This window comes from Nasonia vitripennis, chromosome 4 (genome assembly GCF_009193385.2).
Source record: "Nasonia vitripennis strain AsymCx chromosome 4, Nvit_psr_1.1, whole genome shotgun sequence".
In the NCBI taxonomy this organism is placed as follows: Eukaryota; Metazoa; Arthropoda; class Insecta; order Hymenoptera; family Pteromalidae; genus Nasonia; species Nasonia vitripennis.
Genome location: NC_045760.1, coordinates 8,374,401 through 8,392,840, shown reverse-complemented (window position 1 = coordinate 8,392,840; position 18,440 = coordinate 8,374,401). Strand labels below are relative to the sequence as shown.

Sequence of the window (18,440 nt, the reverse complement as noted above, 5' to 3'; positions counted from 1 at the left end):
ATAAATGTATATAAGGCCGCGTTCATTCTCTCCCCCCTCGACTTCGCACAAGAGGGAGGAGATTATACGGGTCACGCGCTTGCTATTATCGCCAAACTTTGGATTTCCCGCCCTTTTTCATCCGAGTGTTTTTAATTTAGCTGCGATCCGTTGTGGCAAGAAGTTTTTGCTGCGCGTTATCTCAAAATGTATACGAATAAGATAACACTACGCGACAGTATAACGTTTGTCTTCGTTGAACTCGCTTCGTTTCATTGCTAATTTTGAGTTTTATTTCTTTACGGGGTGAGAGCTTTACGATGGGGGACTTGTTACTACTTTGACTGAGGTTTGATCGAGTTTCGCGCGGTTTAAGGTTGATAACTGCCCGTGGGGTGTTTAATGTAGTTCTTCAATTCGAAACTTTTTGAGCACGTGTGATAAAGGATCTAATGAAGCTTTGTTGTATAAAGCTCTGAAAACTGGTCGACGAACTGCTTATCCAAACAGAATTACGTCGATTGTCCCGACAACAATAACGCGAAGTATACTCATCAAACTTGGCTGTAGATCCCTTTGCATTTGAATCCCGTCGGGAACCATTTAACTTGAACTGTGACATCATATGGTATTCAAGAGCATATAGAGAGACGCAATAACATCACCAAAACAACTTGGACCACACTCGGACCTCGTTTGATCATCCCCGGAACGAGAATAGGCGTGAACTTTTGCATTTATATGGATTATGCGATATCCTTGATTACGCCGAGACGGAGCTTTTTAGATGGGCTTATATGAGAAATATAAATTCTCGATGGTCGTCGGGTTCGAGTCGATTGGAAGCTGCTGATTGCGAGGGGCGAAATCGAGAAGGCGCTGATTCCAAATTCGAGTGTGTTTGAGCAGGAGCTGTGGAATCTGTCCCAGTGATTTCACTGCGCGTTTGCAGTTATGGATCCGATGTTTTTACGACTTGGAAATGCACAGAACGCGTTTGTTATAATCAATATACCAATGCGCAATTACCGAATCACGACAAAAAAATACCGTATGTATATAATAGAACCACGTGCCCTGAAAAACAACTCCAGAAGTAAACAATCAACAGGCCAACAGAGCCGACTCATTACCCTCCCACGCGCGAGCTCGGGAAACTGATAAAATTCTCTGGGGTCTTTCCAAAAGTCGTTTATTTACTCGCGGGGAATCAAAAGATACAGAGAAATGGAAGAAAGAGAGGAAGCAAAGGACGCGAGAGTAGAATGATAAGGCGAAAAATATATAGGCAAAGAGGCGAGAGCGTCGTCGAGGACAAAGACAAAGGTATTGAGAGTAAACTCAATTCCGACGCGCCGAGGACAATCTGGCCCCCGCCGACGTGTCCGCCGCCGCCTTCGACGATCCGCAAAAGTGGCTCTCCCGATCTCTGCCTCCGGCTTTTCAAACGACGCTCACCTTTTCTATCGACAAAGTTCGAGCCGGCAAGAGAACCGAGACAGGAACACACGTGGGATGTCTTCAGGTTGGAGCAAATGTAGTCCTTTTGTCGGGCACTTCAACCACCAAATGACTGCTTCGATGAAAATATCTCCGTTGGATCTAGATTTTATAAAAAAAAAAGTTTGCATACGAGTAATGAAATTTTTACGAGTAGTTTTACACACATCTCTGAGCCCTTCACACTGTAATTACGAGCTTTTGTGCAAAGCTTAGAAAAACGAGATATAATAATAAGCGATATTCCAGGAATATAATTATACGCAAGACCAGAAGCAGCGCTGCGGAGCGAAGGCGAAAAACAAAAAACTTCCTTTATCATGGCCGCTCTATTATCATGCGCACTTCTCGTTATTTCCCATTATTATTTATACAAAGGCATTTTTGCTGCACGTGAGATTTCTATTCTGGCGAGAACAAGCCCTAATGAAGCGTTGGAAGTGAAAATTACTAATTTACCGGGGACTGCAATTTCTTTGCCTTTTTAATTAAAATCCGTAAGTCTATTTTCGCTACAATTTAAATCAATTTAAATCTCCCCCTCTCCCTCGACACTGTATATACGTTCGACAGCTTCGTTTAATCAGAACTCAATTAAGAAACAAATTACTTTATCTGTGGATTAATTTCATGCACACAACTCATCGATGAAGTTTGCTTCATTATCGAATTTCGAGGTGCAAATACATGCGAAATTTTCATTGTATTTATCTTTCATTTGCAGCGAGCTTTGTAGATTATATTCAAATTTAACACCGAACTGAGATAAGAATTCGGAAGAGAAATAAACAGACTACTTCTCGTAGCTGATGTAAATCCTAAAAAAGCAGCATCCCATAATGAACCGAAACTTCCAATTCCTCAATTAAAACTTTCCCCACTCGACGACGCATCTATATAAGCTGGATGAAAAAAAAAAAACGATTTCCGCTCATAAAAGTGAACGTATTCACGGAAGATTTTTTTTACGACGTCCACTCCGAGTAAAGCATGTTCTCCAGTGAGGATTTTTCTAAACCGCGCATCGTCGCCCGCAAAAAAAGTAGAGGAGTCCCAAATAAGTTAAAAATTCAATGAGAAAACGTCATACCGTACTCGCCAATTCCTTCAGTAGTCCTCCTCGTCGGCAAGAGTAACTCGGACTCTTTTTCAAAGCTTTTTTTCTCTGTACTTGCACACAGACTCGACTCGCCAATTGTCCATGTCACCACTATACCTCCGGATATAATTAAAGGAGAAGACGTGCGCTATACTCAGAGAAGCGTATATTTTTACGCCTCGCGGATGTATACTTTCTATATAGGCCGAGAATTTATTACATTAGAATATATAGAATGTATAACGCGAGCTCTCTCTCTCTCTCTCTCTCTCTCTCTCTCTCTCTCTCTCTCTCTCTCTCTCTCTCTCTTGCTATATAAGTTTTACGCAGCGATCGCAGCGATATAGACTGCCGGCGCTGCGCCGCCGCCACGGGGAAGACGATAAAGTTTTAGCACGCGTCTGCACTTGCCGAGCGGATTTAGAGCTTATTATTGGGGTCTTAGAGGCTCTCGAGGAATAACTCGCGCTAGAGCGTTTTCCCTCTTATGTATTTTCATCGATTTTTCTCGCCCTTATATACCGTAGCTGCGATTAACTCGGCCGAGCTTCGGCAACGAGATCTGCAGCGGCGAGAAGGAGAGAGAGAGAGAGAGGCTTTACAATGTCGTTTAGGGAGATCTGTGGATGGACGGCCGAGTGTATCGAAATTTGATTGAGCGCCCCTTATACGCGCCGTATCTTTTAGTCGACTTTATGAGACGTAAAGCGAGCGAACGGAGCTGAGGAGAGCCATCGCGAAGCGATCGGCAGTTTTATATTGGAATTTTTATTGAAATCATCGTCGTTTGTTACGATAGCATTTTGATTTGCTTGCTGTATTTCGCGATTTGAGAATCTCACGATCAAACACTAACAGTATAGTCGCCGCAAAATTAGTTTGCCCTGCGACGTCACTTCTCTCTCGATACGAAAAAAGGAACAATACCTCCCTCGAGTCCTCTTCCTTTCAGTGAGCGAACGGGTTGAAACGTCGCGGAGCACATTTTCCGAAAGGAGAGAGGAAAAAAAGAAGAATCCGCAGTCAGGGGTATAAGCATTTCTTTGGCTTTCCGACTTCGCGTCGCAGCGAAGCGAAATAACGTTTCACGACGACGCCGCGACGACGAAGACCGAAAAAAAGGCGAGTGCAAGGAAATAATAGAGAGGGAAAAACAATTTCCGTCCTCGTGGCCGGAAAAATACGTGTATATTTGATGGGTTTACAACGGGATATTCGAAGAAATCACGAAACAATTGCAAAACCATCAAAACAAAGTACGCAAAGTAGAAGAGGGTATAGCGCGAAAAGGCGCAAGCTCACTCGAATAAGAAAGCATAAAGAAGCAGCAAGGTTGAGTCCGCAAAGAAGGACGTTTTTCCTACTTGTGCATCTCTTAAACGCTATGCATATATAACGAAGTTACAAAGCTTTTTCTCTCCCGCTCAGCTGGCGCGGAATGATCCGCGCACAAGAGTGTCTCATTATGGCTTTTGTGAAATCAGTATACGCAAGCAGCAAAGTGTCTCCTACAGTTGTGAATCCAAAAAAATACTCGTGGCTTTTTTCCTCGGATCTCCCTTTAACGATTCCGCGACAGGGAGTCTACCTTCAGAGGTCAGCAGCAGCAGAAGCTGTGTATACCTTTGTATGTCGCATTCGTTTCAGTTCCAAGTCCTGTAACGACGATCATTCCCTTTGAAGTTGGCTTCCTTCCCGGCAAAAGTCGCTCTTGTACGCGGTAGCTGTGTTACTATTATCGTGTGCTGGGCCCAGACGTTTCCATTATTTTATAGCAGACGCCGGGGAAAGAGAGAAGGTGGACTACGTGAGATAGAGAAAGAGATTGTTAATTGAAGTTCGGGGGGAAGGGGAGATTATGAGCTGCTATACGGGAGAGAAAAAGCCTTGGAGAGAAATACGCGAGGGAATCAATGCACTCGTTGGGGGGTTTGGACGTTTGCAAGTAGGTGCTGGATTCGGTTATTGTGAGCTAGCTGTGGTATCGATTGGTTTTCGTGGCGAGAGAAGTGCATAATATACGGTTGTTTGAAAACATCGGAAGCTTTCTAGTTCGACGCACTCGACGCTTGGCTTTATTTATGGGACTGATGGAGTGGCGGAACGAAACCTGATGTTACTACTGAATTTTGAAAGAGAAACGGACTTTATGCTTTTGACGACTCGCTCGATTTTACGTATACATTACTGACTCTTGGTGTTTTACATTGATTGTAGATTGGGTCCAATCTATTGTCATGGTACACACTACGAGTAAAGCCTTGATGCATTTCACTTGCACTCATGTTCCACCTTCTGATCCAGTTGATCAAAGCTCAAAAGCCAGAGTACAACGAAGAGTATCCTCTGAACTGTCAGCTCGATCCTCTTATTTTAATCTCTCACCTCGCTCACGTCCTCTCCCATTTCTCTGTACACCTCTCTATACACACACACACACACACACACACACACACGCCAGCAAATTTTTATCCCATACAAGCAAGGGTATATATTGCGTATGAATGCACGTGCACATACCCCTACCTGAACATACATCGCATCGAAATCATCGTAATTGTTATTTGCACAATTGGGGGATCCCACAGTGTGTCGTAGTAGCGATTGAATGTGGCGTAAATTCGGGTGCTAACTGCGCCGTGTAAAAAAGAACCATTTAAGTCACACGTATCGTAATGTACTATTTTAGCAGTTATTCTCAGACGTTTCATTTGCCTCGTACAAATACGAGCCTTTTTTTATTCGACTTTTGCTTTTCCGAGTAGCGGATGTAAGTCACGGTGTTGCTTTAATGAAAAGGGATCGTTACATTTCTTGTCGTATACATTTTTTGATCCGCCGTACATTCATTACGGAAATTCGATGCGCAACGAAATATATACACGAGTGATACTGAAAAATACTGAAAAAATATTACAATGTTTTTTCTTTCTTTTTATAATTAAAATACTTCACGAATTTGAGGAAAAATGTTGAATTCTGAAATGTAATCACGTTCCCGTCATAATTTGCAATCGCGGGCAATATTGTGTTATACGACCGAAATCACGTCTATGGTTTCAATTTAATTTGTATTTCGTCTTTCACGAAGTGCGCGTTGAAAGACGCTTCGAAATTGAAAAGCGTCGTTTGATTACACCCGAGTCAATCAACCCTCGACGATGAGTTCATAATCTGATACAGGCATTCTCATTTTCAAAGTGATTCAAAGTCACCATTTATCGGCTGATATAATAAAATTAATTTACGGCCCTCTTTTAATGAAGCACCTCGAAAGCCGAGCAACCAATTAATGCCTCCGCTCACAAACACTCTTTCTGCGATGTGATTTCTATACTAAAAGCCTTTCAGAGTACAAACATGATTGCGCTTTGAGATGTAACAAGTTCTCCACGCAGCTTTGAAACAAACAATTGAAAAAAAAAGTTATGAAGCCGCACCGTTTGTTTGACCTTCTAATAAACTATACACTTTATCAGAAAACAATGACGATGTATTGAGAAACTTCGCCTTCAGACATAAAGTAGTTCAATACAAAACCATACTATTTTGAGTCGCTCTGCTTTGAACCCAGTTCCATAATCAGTCAAGATTACAGCCAGCAGATAAAAAAAATCCAAACACAGATAGGCACAATTCGAACCCTGCGAACCGCGAACACGGGATCGCATCTTTTTCCCTCTAATCGATCGGCAAACCCGCATCGATGCAAAGCGAGCGTATAGCATCGGCTTCATTCGACGATTTTCGCGATTACGCTTTCATTTCCGCGGAGGAGTCGTCGCCAGATGGACACACAGAGGCATTAAAGCCATCGGGTCGAGATATAGTAGTCGAGAGTACGTAGCCGCTGTAGAATCGCGTGTATATAACCGACGGGAGAGTCAAAGGCCGAGCTCCGGAACGAAATGACGCGTGGCCGTCCGAGCGGATTAAGACTGGGCTTTATAGGACCGAAGAGCCTCGAGTGTGTACACGTCCTGTTTTGCCTAACGGATGAACTGCTGCTGCTTCGCTACGGTAACTGAAAATGACACTAGTGCGTATGAGGGTCAAGGTGTGAGACTGAGGTTTGTTTTAGGGGTTTGAATTTGCGGTCGGCTTTGTTTGCGAGTATAATTGTTCTACGAGGGTCATTAAGTTATTTCGTTCTGATCTTTTAAAGGTAGTTTCCCAGAATTCATTAGAATACAAACGCAAAACCAATTTTGTAAACGTCATATTTCCCGTTGAGCACGTTAAGAAGATGATAGCGGTGTAGAAAATATTATTCTGAAAACGTGTATTCATTTCATGCAAAAAATTCTTTTCATATTGCGAACGTCGAGGCTCCCCGGATTTTTCAATTAGAAATTAATTGAAAACTACGTGAAAATTCAACAAACGCTCTAAAACCATAAGAAGGAAAGAGATAAGCCCATATAAAGCACCGGCAAATCCGTCTTGATTATCCAAAAGGATCCTCTATATAAAAACGCTCGGAATAATAATCGTAATAATTCAAAGCCCTGATTGATGCACCCCTCCGAGAGCCCCTTGCATTTCAAAACTCCAGCGACTAACCCCAGCAGATCAAGGCGACAGCCCTTCGAGTGCGATAACATTAGAAATTACATTCATAATATAATAGAGCGCGAAAAACAGGGACTTTCTTCTATAATGCAGCAGCGAATTAAGAGCTCGTATTTCTGCTCTCGAAAATTCTTCTCCTCAACCTGTCTCTCTCGAGGGGGCGCATAATAAATGAATCCAAATCTCTGTCTCTTGATCCGACGCCTTTGTCTCTGGGTAATCGGAGGAGTTTTCTCTTAATCTCGAGCTAATCTCGATTCGCGCGCGCGTCCGTCTTCGGAGTGAATAAGTCTCGAGAGTAGTTTAAGGTTTCGCTCTGGCTTGTGTAAAAGTATCAGTGATATTTTTCTTCGGTTGGAAACAGATAACAATCCAGTTTTTTTTCCGTTGTATAAACGAGTTTTCTTTCGAAAGAGCTACTGCAAGAAGACGCGTAGAACGTCCTATTCAAAGCAGGATTATTAAGAAAGTTCCGTGATTCAGGAGACGTTGTTTTATGCAATTTCATTAAAGTTTTTACATCGAAAAAATAAAAGATCGTTATTTCGTTCTCCGAATCAATCATCGCGTTATTGTCCGTAACAATTTATTCGCATTGGGAGTCGTTGAAGGCATCGTCCTACACACGAGGAAATCGATTTTATCGAACGCGCCCGAGAAGTTGGCCTGAGACGCGCGTGTTGTTGAATTTTACGACGCGTAAACTTTTCTTGTTTATCACACGCCCTTGTCGCGGGGGGGGGGGGGGGGTTAATGCTCGACAGCTGCCGCACGACGCGGTACGACGGTTAATTTGGCCCCAACTTTCGCAGCTCTCCCGCTTCTCTCAATTATACTTTTTTCTTTTCTGTTGTGCCGCTGTGTTGCTGCTTTGGCTTCGGGAGTAGAAACATTTTTTTAAGTGTATTCTTTTGTAAAGCCCGTCTCTTTCTGAGCTACACTGAGAGAAATAGTGCGTAAATTTTACTATATGTTCATGATAATTTACTGGAAAGTTTGGTAATCTCGTCACAGACTGACAAAACTGACCTTTTTACTAGATTTATATCAATTTTTACTAAACTTCCATATAAAATTTACCATACTCAATAGGAAAAATTAACAGAAACTATAGTGAAAATCGCCAATGTATGAATTTTTACCTGACAGTATAGTAATTTTTAATAGAACGTATAGTACTTTTCATCTGAAAATCGGAACTGATGCGTATTGACGCGTTATGCACATGCGCGTTTAGCAAACATGGCTGTTTTGTGTGCTGCCGCTAGGGGGTGCACGGAAAATAAAACCCGCAAGCGGTAAGAAGTTAGCTCAGTTAGTATATAAGTCCGTTTAGCAACCCTGTTGTAACAATTGCGAGCGTATAAGCATATGTACTGCGAATTGCGAATATGTATAATAATTAAGCGTTTAGTTGTAGGAAATTTATCTAGGTTAGTTTAATGTCTCTAAAAATCAACTGCGGCGAGTGAATCGATAATGTTCTCTAAAATGAAGTGCGTTAGAAGAAGTAACCTTCCATAACCATAAAAATTTAGAGCCATATAATAATTGAAAATAATTTTTCCACTATGTGCATTTTTATATTTAATTTAGTCAGGGTAAAAATTACTACTCAGTATAGTAAAATTTATAGTTTTATAAAATTTACTATACAGTTTAGTAAAAATTACTAGACTGTCAGTCTGTGAGTGGATTACCAAACTTTTTATTAAAATTTCCTATCCAGTATAGTAAAATTTACTATAAATTTCTCTCAGTGTATGTATAGAATTTCCGGCGAGAAGTTTTTTATTCGATATGCCCCCGACGCGTGTTTCTACTTTGCTGATGCAATTTTTGCGCGATATGTTTGTGTATAATATACCGAGAATATTAATTTGTTCAGCATAAGAAAAAGATGCATAAAATATTCTCGTTATTTTCTTACGTTCCAATAAAAAAGTATGTTTATGAAACATCCTTTTACCCCTTCATACCGACTATATTTAAACGCATCAATGAAAAAGGTCGGGCAATTTATCGAACTACAGCTACAGGAAGAGAATAGAGTCAATTGGCATCGCTGTACTCGATAGTCCAATTGTTGAATTACTTTAGCGAACATGCAGTATAAATGGCGTTACAGCGAGATTACCTTTCAGGACATATAATGAAACCTAATCAATCTACCATTCAATTTTCTTCTTTATACGCGCTTCCACGCGCTTCTATATTGGTTCGTCCTGACTTTTTTCCCATCTCTTTTATACATTCTAACTGGATTCCGCAAATACTCCTTATTCGTTCTCATCCCGCACTATTTTATTTAATTTTTTTCGCGGAGCAGATGCGGATGGGCTTATTTGCGTATAAATAGAAACGTCGACAAAAATACGCGAAACTTTCCGCCCAGTTTCTCGCGGAATTGCCATATTGAATTATTGCTCCGATGATTTATTCTTCTAATTACACTGTTGTCAGTGCAGACAGATGACTGATTTGTTCAAAATTAACACCTGTCATTGCTCGTAAATTCGATCGAGTCAAAACGGACGAGCATACGTAATTATACCGTCGCAGCGCTGAATGACCTACTTATACTTTTCATACCGTCCAAACTCTGCAGTCTGGTACGATGTACGAAAAATTCATCAAGATGTTACCTAAGACACGTACGGTGTGTCTCCGTAAGACTTTCAATTTCTCACTCTTTCGCCCGCGCACATCCTTTAATCCTGTCGTCGCCGACTATACACAAGCCCGCAGCCAACTCGTCCGTATTATTGTCTTTACGAGAGGGAGAGAGAGAGAGAGAGAGCTCGTTAACGTTATCGGCCGTACGGCTGGCCTAAGTGTAATCTTCTCGTAAATGACCAGTCGTTTGCCCTCGACACTCGCTACGGAAGATTATACCGCGAGGAAGTGTGTCAGTTGACCGATCTCGCGAGATCGGCTAACTTCGGGGACACACATTCCACTAAGTCTCGCACTTCGTGTTTGCTTTGCCCGAGTGTGAGCAGATTTCCATTGGGGGCTTGAATCCTGGAGTATCGAGTTCGTATGAATATCGGAACGTTTGCTTGAAGTTTTAGCTTTCGAAATGTGCAGCAATGTTAGTTTATGCGATGTATAGATATGCAATGTTAAAGTGACCCTCTCGCCCTCTCGTTAAATGCCCTTTGGAGAGATGTGAAAGAACGAGAGGTACACTGAATTGCGGCAGTTCACTTTTATCTCGAGATGAAAGTACGGATAATTTTCTACTCTTGCGAATTGGGTATTTGTGTTTGGGTGTAGCGGTCGGCAGAGACAATTAGGGAAATGTACCTTGTTAAAAGATAGGATCGTGTAAGTGGCATACCGGTTAAGTTTTATTGTGCTAGGGAGAACGAAAAATCTTGCTGTTTTATTTTCCATTCACTGCAGTTTGTTTGAGCTAAGTGGAATTTCACGATTATGCATAATAAGAGAAGGAATTACAATTACCGTCGCGAAAGGCGATTCTGTTCCCGCAATAGTTCATCCAAATACTTCGAAAAAATGTTATCCTCCCCATTGAATATCCCAAGACATGCATACCGGTATCCCGTACGGCATGTAGCAACATGTATACCTCCTGCATAACCATCCTCCCACCTTTTGTCGGTCCGATAAGGGCCGCGGCGCAAAGTTGTAAATACCGCGGAACGACGACGAGCGCAACGCTTCTTTATGCCCTCGTCGTTTCCTCCCTTTATACTTCCTTGCGCCGGCGTCGCATCGCGCACGTATTTATATGCAGGCGACTGTCGATTTTACGAGCTCGCGTACATACCGATTTTTTCCTTTTCGTCTCTCTTTCCCTTTCCCTCGCAAGCGCGCGCGGTAATGCTCGCTTTTATTTTACGAGCCTTTATATGGAGGGGTTGATGAAAAATTGATTGGCCGCGAGCGCGAGGGAGGTAATGGATTTGTATTAATTTTATCGTCGGGCTGATATTAAGAGATTATTCATTGGGAGTGTGTGTGTGTGTGTGTGTGTGTGTGTGTCGTAAGGTGATTTTTATGGCAAAGGTCGTTGCGCAAGAAACTTTGGCTTTTGTCGACGATGTGATCGACTTGGTGAATTAAATCTAGGTAAATTTTCGAGAGTTGAAAGTAGAGCGAAGTGTTTTAAAGATTCTTGTGTTTTAGAAATTTAGTGCAGTCGATGTGAAGGTATCGTGTACCAGGAATATTTATTTTGGAACTTATTGCGAGACTCGAAGAAAGTTTTACAAATGAAGTAGAGTGGGAAACTTTTTTTTGGTTTGTTAATGAAAATGTACGAGGAACTTTCATCGTGAAATTTAATTTTTTTCTAGTGCTATTATTACGTCTTCGAAAGATTTAAAAAGTAGCTTCGCTTGTCTTCTTTTCCAAGCTCATGTTTTGAAGATTACAAAATTTTGTATGGTATTATAATACATCAAGGACATTTTGAAACGGCAAACGTCAACGAAAATACGATTAATAACTTGAATGCCGTATCGTATACAAAAAAAAAACCCGATGTACTCCTTCATTAGCTTTAAGGAAATCAATCACAATACTAAAGATTAGTTGTGCCAATAAACATTTCATACGTCGCAGTCAATCATCCGGATTACTTCAGCCAACACAAAACAAATGAACCATCCTTAAAAGAGCACGAGAGAGCCACAAATATTAGAAAACCAAATAGCCATCAATATATATATTCACTGGTGGCTTTCAACAAACATTTGCTCTGAAAATTGCAGCGGAGCAAGACGTGCTAGCAATAATATTTACGTACATACGGACAGAACTCACGACAGGCAAAGTAAACGCACGTCTTCTTCTTCTTCTTCTTTTTCTTCTTCTTCTTCTCCAATATAGCTATTACGATCGACGGCCAAATGCAACACCCGCGCTCGACAAGTAATGAGGCATACAGGCCATTATGTAAGCGGCTTCTCCCTCGAGGTGTACTGGAAAAGCTGTGGTCTTGTAAGCGATTAGCCACGCCAGAGCTCGCGAAAGGTCGAGACATTGGCTTGTACGTCGTCGAATAAGTTGTATTGCTTGCGGCAGACATGGAAAAGATAGCTGTATAATATGGGTTATTTTTAAGCTCTGGCGATTGATGCTATTCACCGGAATAATATCTTTATCGAAGAAGAAACAATGATTACATAATTGAAATTATTTTATAAATTTAGATCAATTAGTAGTACACCAGAAAAAATTAAAAGTAATCAAGGCAATTCTTTCTCTCTGAGCACCTCACATCCCGAAACATCGAAGTATAGAGATGACCAGACTCATCTTTCCGGAAACAATGCGTTATCACCTTATTTATCAAACCAACCCAACGCACAAAAGCTCCTCCGAATCCATCTAAGCACTTTCCAGGTTATCGCGGCTTTCCTCGTCATCCCCTCGTCCTTTATCGTTCGTTCCTCGAAAAAAATAAAAAGAGTGTATACGCGTCGAATAAAATAAGCACAGAGTGTTATCGTCACCCCGATCCGCGTGTGCCCTATCTAATCTCTCTCTCTCTCTCTCTCTCTCTCTCTCTCTTTCTCTCTCTCTCTCTCTCTCCCTCTCTCTCTCTCTCTCTCTCTCTCTCTCTCTCGAATGAGAAAGGGGCCAGCTTATATTCCGGTAGCGAAATGCATTTGCTGTCTTATCTCGAGATACACCGAGTGCGCGACGTTGCTGATATTCGCTTGTTTTACATATTTCAAGCTTTGGGCTATTGCAAAGTCTCACCTCTGGAAAATTCGAAATGGTATTGCATTCTTGAATATCCTACGGCAACACACTCTGTCAGACTCTAACGGAACATTAATAAATCTCGAGAACTTCAAGCACCAGAATTGTACAGGGCAATTAAAACTTACAAAACTGAGAGATTCGAGTGGCAATTCTTAACGAACCAGCATAAATCACTTCTCGCTTTCTTTAAACACACAGCACGAACTTTCACGCAGCGATAAAATAAAGGGACGCATGTCCCGCATATCTGAAAATTCGTATCTCATTCGGAAATGTCCAAGTCAAACAGAAGAAAGTAATTATAGCTGAGAAAGCCAAACCAGCTAATAGTCCTGTCTCGCGAATTCAATCCAAGTTAAGGACAATCGGAAAATCCAATTTTTCTAATTTCATAGGGTATATCGTTGTAATAATAACCCTCTTGTGGTGACTTTAGTCAAGGAAAGTTGCTGAGCTTTGGTGTATCTTTCGTGATTGGCAGATTCGATGGTCACCGTTGGATATTAGTTTCTCAATTTGGAGAGTTATTAATCGATTATCGATCGAATCGAATCGAGACAGTTTGCAGAACAGTATTGCAGCTTCGACTTTGCATTGAAAAAAATAGTTCTGATATTTTTGCAGCGTATTTTGAAATAGTTTAGTCTAGAAAAAGAAAAATCAAGTGCGGCAAACGTTTAAAATCAATATTGATATAGATGTCGAAAAATTGTTTCGAGCTATAAATACAGAAAGCTACGCTTATTTATTCAAAGAGATAAAAGTGACTGCCGGGAATTTTAAAAACTGAAATAAACAAAAATTTGTACACTTATAAATATTACGAACATATCGATAAACTACTATTTAATTTTTACTTTAAAATACAGAGAATACGTCGATACAATGCAGTTCCTCTCTCGCGAGTGTTTGACTTGGTTGTATCCTCGATATACATATTATAAGACGAGAGTACAAGAACAAGAGCATGAGCCAGGAAGAAGCGCAGATTAGATATATAGCTTCATAAACTCTGCGCCTCGCTGTTTTAGTCCCCAAGATAAACATGTTTGCGCTGCGACTATAATATAGAAGATTCCTTTAGTTCTCGCCCTCTCGCTTTTTGCAATTGAAAACATCACCAATAAAGCGAAACATAATAATAATTATGTGGAGATTTATGATTAAATCACTTTAAAATTCTTTTTGATTATGAATAAAATAAATAAAACCTTTTAATATCAATAAACATTATCAAAATTTACTTCTCGGCTTGAAATTAACTTTGATATTTATAAGCAGCATATAAACCTTATAATAAATGCATATCAATTTACAGGCTACTATTAAAATTATTCAAGCCAACGTTACAAACGTTTAGGAGCTAACTATTATATAAGCTTTGACCATTTTCGTTGAATACTGTGGCTGCTCCGATAAAAACCCTTTCGATTTCCCCCATTAAAGTTTAGGAGAGCCGAATGATTACAAAACTACAGTAAACAAAAATCCGTGCGTCGAAAAAAAAGTTGCACCTGGAACCAAGAGCAATTGATTTGCGAAAATGTCCACTCTATACTCGTGTGACCATTCGTTTAAGGACTTTAATGAGTTCGAGATAGTGTTGTCGGAACAGCGCTTTAAAATCCACTTGCTTTCGTTTGACTTATCTTGTTTTCACATAGCTACAACTTTTTTGAATATTGGTCGCATGAACAATATAATAAAGTCATCATTTTGCAAAGCAACTAATTTTTAGTTTAATTTTTTAAGCGAATTTCGGCGAGCTCAATCGTGCATGCTCTGATGGGTTTTGTAAGCTTCTTATAGTATTATGTAGCTATGTGGTAATTACAAAATCATATAGGTAGAGAATGTGTATAAAATTAATGTAAATTACAAGATTCAATAATATAAGCTATTTTTATGACCGGGTAAGGGCCGTGAATAACAACACGTTATTTATTAAAGCTAAACTCAAACTCTAACCCTCTTTATTGTAATCGTACACGTCTCAGCTTATCAGCTGTCAATATCAAACTGAACATAAACAACATTCGCTCGGTCACAACACTATGTATTAAAATGACAGTTTTAATCTATACATTTAAATTGGTGAACTAATTTGTAACAGAGTCATGAAACATGTTTGGAAATTTCGCGTATGTATAACTTATATCGTATGTCGCAAGACATCAAAGCAGAGCAATTTCCCACACTGAAAAAAAACACAGTCGTTTCTGCTGTAAAGTCCGGTAGTTTTAACCGTTCTGCCACCGTAACGACTGTTCAGTAAGAACAACGGTGTGCCACTGGTAGTTTTGGCGAGTCGCGACTCGTAAAATTGGTCGCTTACGCAGGACACCAGCAAAAACGACCAAACTGATTCTTTAAAACTGCTGAACTCTACGGTAATCTTGGCGAGTCTTCGTACAATGACGGATTACTGGTGCGAGTTAAAATGGTTGTGTTTTTTTTTCAGTGTAAGCTGGCCTATCGTGTGCACACAGTGTGCAAGTCATAAAATGAACAATTTTCGAAATTTCTATCAGCTCTCCCCCCCCCCCCCCCCGCCCCTTCCCCAAAGCCCTCAAAGGGAAGCTTTCCAATAAAAACTACTCGAAAGGGCACTGACGAGTTTGTCCTCTGGCTTATTGCGGACTCATACGAAATGCTCATGTTAATTTCCAATATATAGTACGTACACAGCCTCACTTTGTGAATAGAAAACCAAAGGAACTGTCGTGTTCCTCTCCCGTCGATATTTCAACAATTTTATTTTCCAACAGACCCATCTTTTTCAAAATAAAAATCTCAACTGTACGCTTATAGTCAAAATATTTGTAATTGATATAACATCGTTATAAAAAGTCCTTCGCCGCTTTGGCATTATACGCCTGAAAGACGAAGCATAAAACCCGACTAATCAAGGGTCAACAAAGGCGACGTGGATAAAAAAAGAGAAGAGAGGTGTAGAAGGGTAGAAGAAAAACATCACTTTTGTCGCGTATGCATTGTAGTCGCGGCCATAACCATTACCGGTCTCCCGCGCGCGCGCTTTACATAATCTTTTACCTGAACGACGTTTATCGAGTTCAGCCGAGTGTAAAGGCTATCTTGTTTGTGACGACCGATCGATACCGGCGATTTAAATCGTTGTATACAAGAATACATAAATATACATATTTATGCACTACACGCGCTTATGCACACGTTAATTCTGAAATATGTTTATCTACGAGAGAGCTTCGTTTAAATTTGGCTTGAACTGTATTCAATGTATTATAATATATACAATTGCATTTCCTTTATTATGAAGGAGAGAGACATTTTACCAAAATTAATTTACGTCGTCATCAACGCGAACAATATTTTCATTAATATTGTAGGTACAGGTGCTTCGCTTAAATTGTTCTTCTAAAATGTGCTAATTACTGTCATCGTGGGCAGAGGCAAAATTTCCTTATTAACGCGCTATTTGTTAAACTGCAGACACAACGATGGATTTTAATTGGAAAGTGTTTCTCATCAAATTTAATAATATAGGCTCATTAAATTGTTATCGATAAAAACTTTTTAATCACTTTAACGACAATTAGCAGAGGTACTATGTTCATATTATGTATTAATTATAAAACAACGTATCCCGGTTGAAAATAATTAGGTGAATTTAGTATATGATATTGTTACATAATTTTATTACATGTTTTTATTATATGATTTTTTAGTCCCAAATATTCATGTAATAAAATCATATACTAAAATCATTTATAGTAAAAATATATAACAATATGATTTATGAGGGAAATGTCACATATACATATAGCATTACAAGATAAAAGGTAGACAAAATGAATATTTTATAATGACTATTGTACACATGTTTTTCAAATATTTACAGTTTTAATAGCTATATATCATCTTGAGAAATATTTACAACTCTTTTTAAAGATAAACAATCTATTATCTCATCTGATCTCATCTGACCAAGTGCGTGAATTAACTAAGTTCTGCAGCAGAAAAAATTTTAAGTTTCACGGAAGAAGAAATTCTCAGCATTTACAACATTACATATTACATATTCTTTCGTAGTGATTTCGACAACTATAAATTGTTGTATCCGAATGAAGCGATCGTCGTCAGTTGTTGCGATTGAATTATTCGACCTAAGCCTCGATCTCCTGCTGAGCGTGTAGAGGTATCCTTCTTTAATAATTTTAAAAAATAATAAACTATCAACATATAACTGTAGTTGTTGGATCCACGTGCTTTTTGTTCTTTTATGCCATCGTAAATATCTCGCGTTTGGCAATTTTAACGTTCCTTCAGACTCAACAAAACAACATAATACACACCCTATTGATAAATCTCAGGTAAAATCTCACATGAGATCTCACGTGAAATCTCACCTGAGATCTCATGACAAAATCTCATCTGACCAAGTGCATGAATTATCTAAGTCCCTCAGCTGAAAAAAAGGCTAAGTTCCGTGAAACTTAAAATTTTTTCAGCTGCAGAACTTAGTTAATTCACGCACTTGGTCAGATGAGATCAGATGAGGTAATAGATTGTGTATCTGTAAAAAGAGTTGTAAATATTTCTCAAGATGATACAGCATTAAAACTGATAGAATTAAACAAATATGTATTTCTGTGAATGCAAATAATTGTACATATTTATCAGTTGGGCCTAATTTATATTATTATTAAAATATGGTAAATATTTAAAAAACATGTGTACAATATTCATTATAAAATATTCTATCATATTGTCTATCTTTTATCTTGTAATGCTATATGTATATGTGACATTTCCCTCATAAATCATATTGTTATATATTTCTACTATACATGATTTTAGTATATGATTTTATTACTGTTGAATATTTGCAAGAAATTTTTTAATAGAGGCGTCCAAAATAAAGTGTATATTTATTAAATAAAAATATAAGTTATAAGAACGCGACAGTTGAGAGCATAATAACTGTTCGTGTTCGGTGTCGGAATTAGACTGAAGACTGTCCTCCGCTGAGGGCATTACAATACCTCGGAGACGCGGTTTTTATTATACTTACGGCTGATCGCGGGAGGGACGCTGCTGATATCCGCAGGTATGCGATGCGACGACGCGGTCGAAGCGTAGGCGGACGGCGACGGACTCATCATTAATGGCCCCTGCCGCCTAACTGGACATCATAAAGGGCACGCGCTCAGCGAAGCGCGCGTCCCTTTTTTTAATCCCTAATGACCGTGTTTGTCGCACGTATGTTTCCTAGCTATAAACGCTCCGCGTCTCCGAGAGTCTTGTCATAAAAGAGCAGATGCGCTGCCGAATTCGGCGACGAACTCGGTGCAGCGTCTGCGCTATGGGGTTTTCCCAGCTATAGTAAAATAAAACTATCCTAGAGCTACGCATATTTCTAAATTAAAAGCTATGCCAGATTTTAATAAAAACCCAACAATTACATGAATATTTGGGACTAAAAAATCATATAATAAAAACATGTAATAAAATTATGTAACAATATCATATACTAAATTCACCTAATAATTTTCAACCGGGATAATAC

General features: G+C 39.6%; 1 protein-coding gene across 5 annotated transcripts in view; it reads right to left on the bottom strand.

The window, feature by feature from the left end:
• Positions 1-18,440, bottom strand: part of LOC100117840 (neuropeptide F receptor) — an 88,472-nt gene that overhangs the window by 43,994 nt on the left and 26,038 nt on the right. The window lies entirely within an intron of this gene.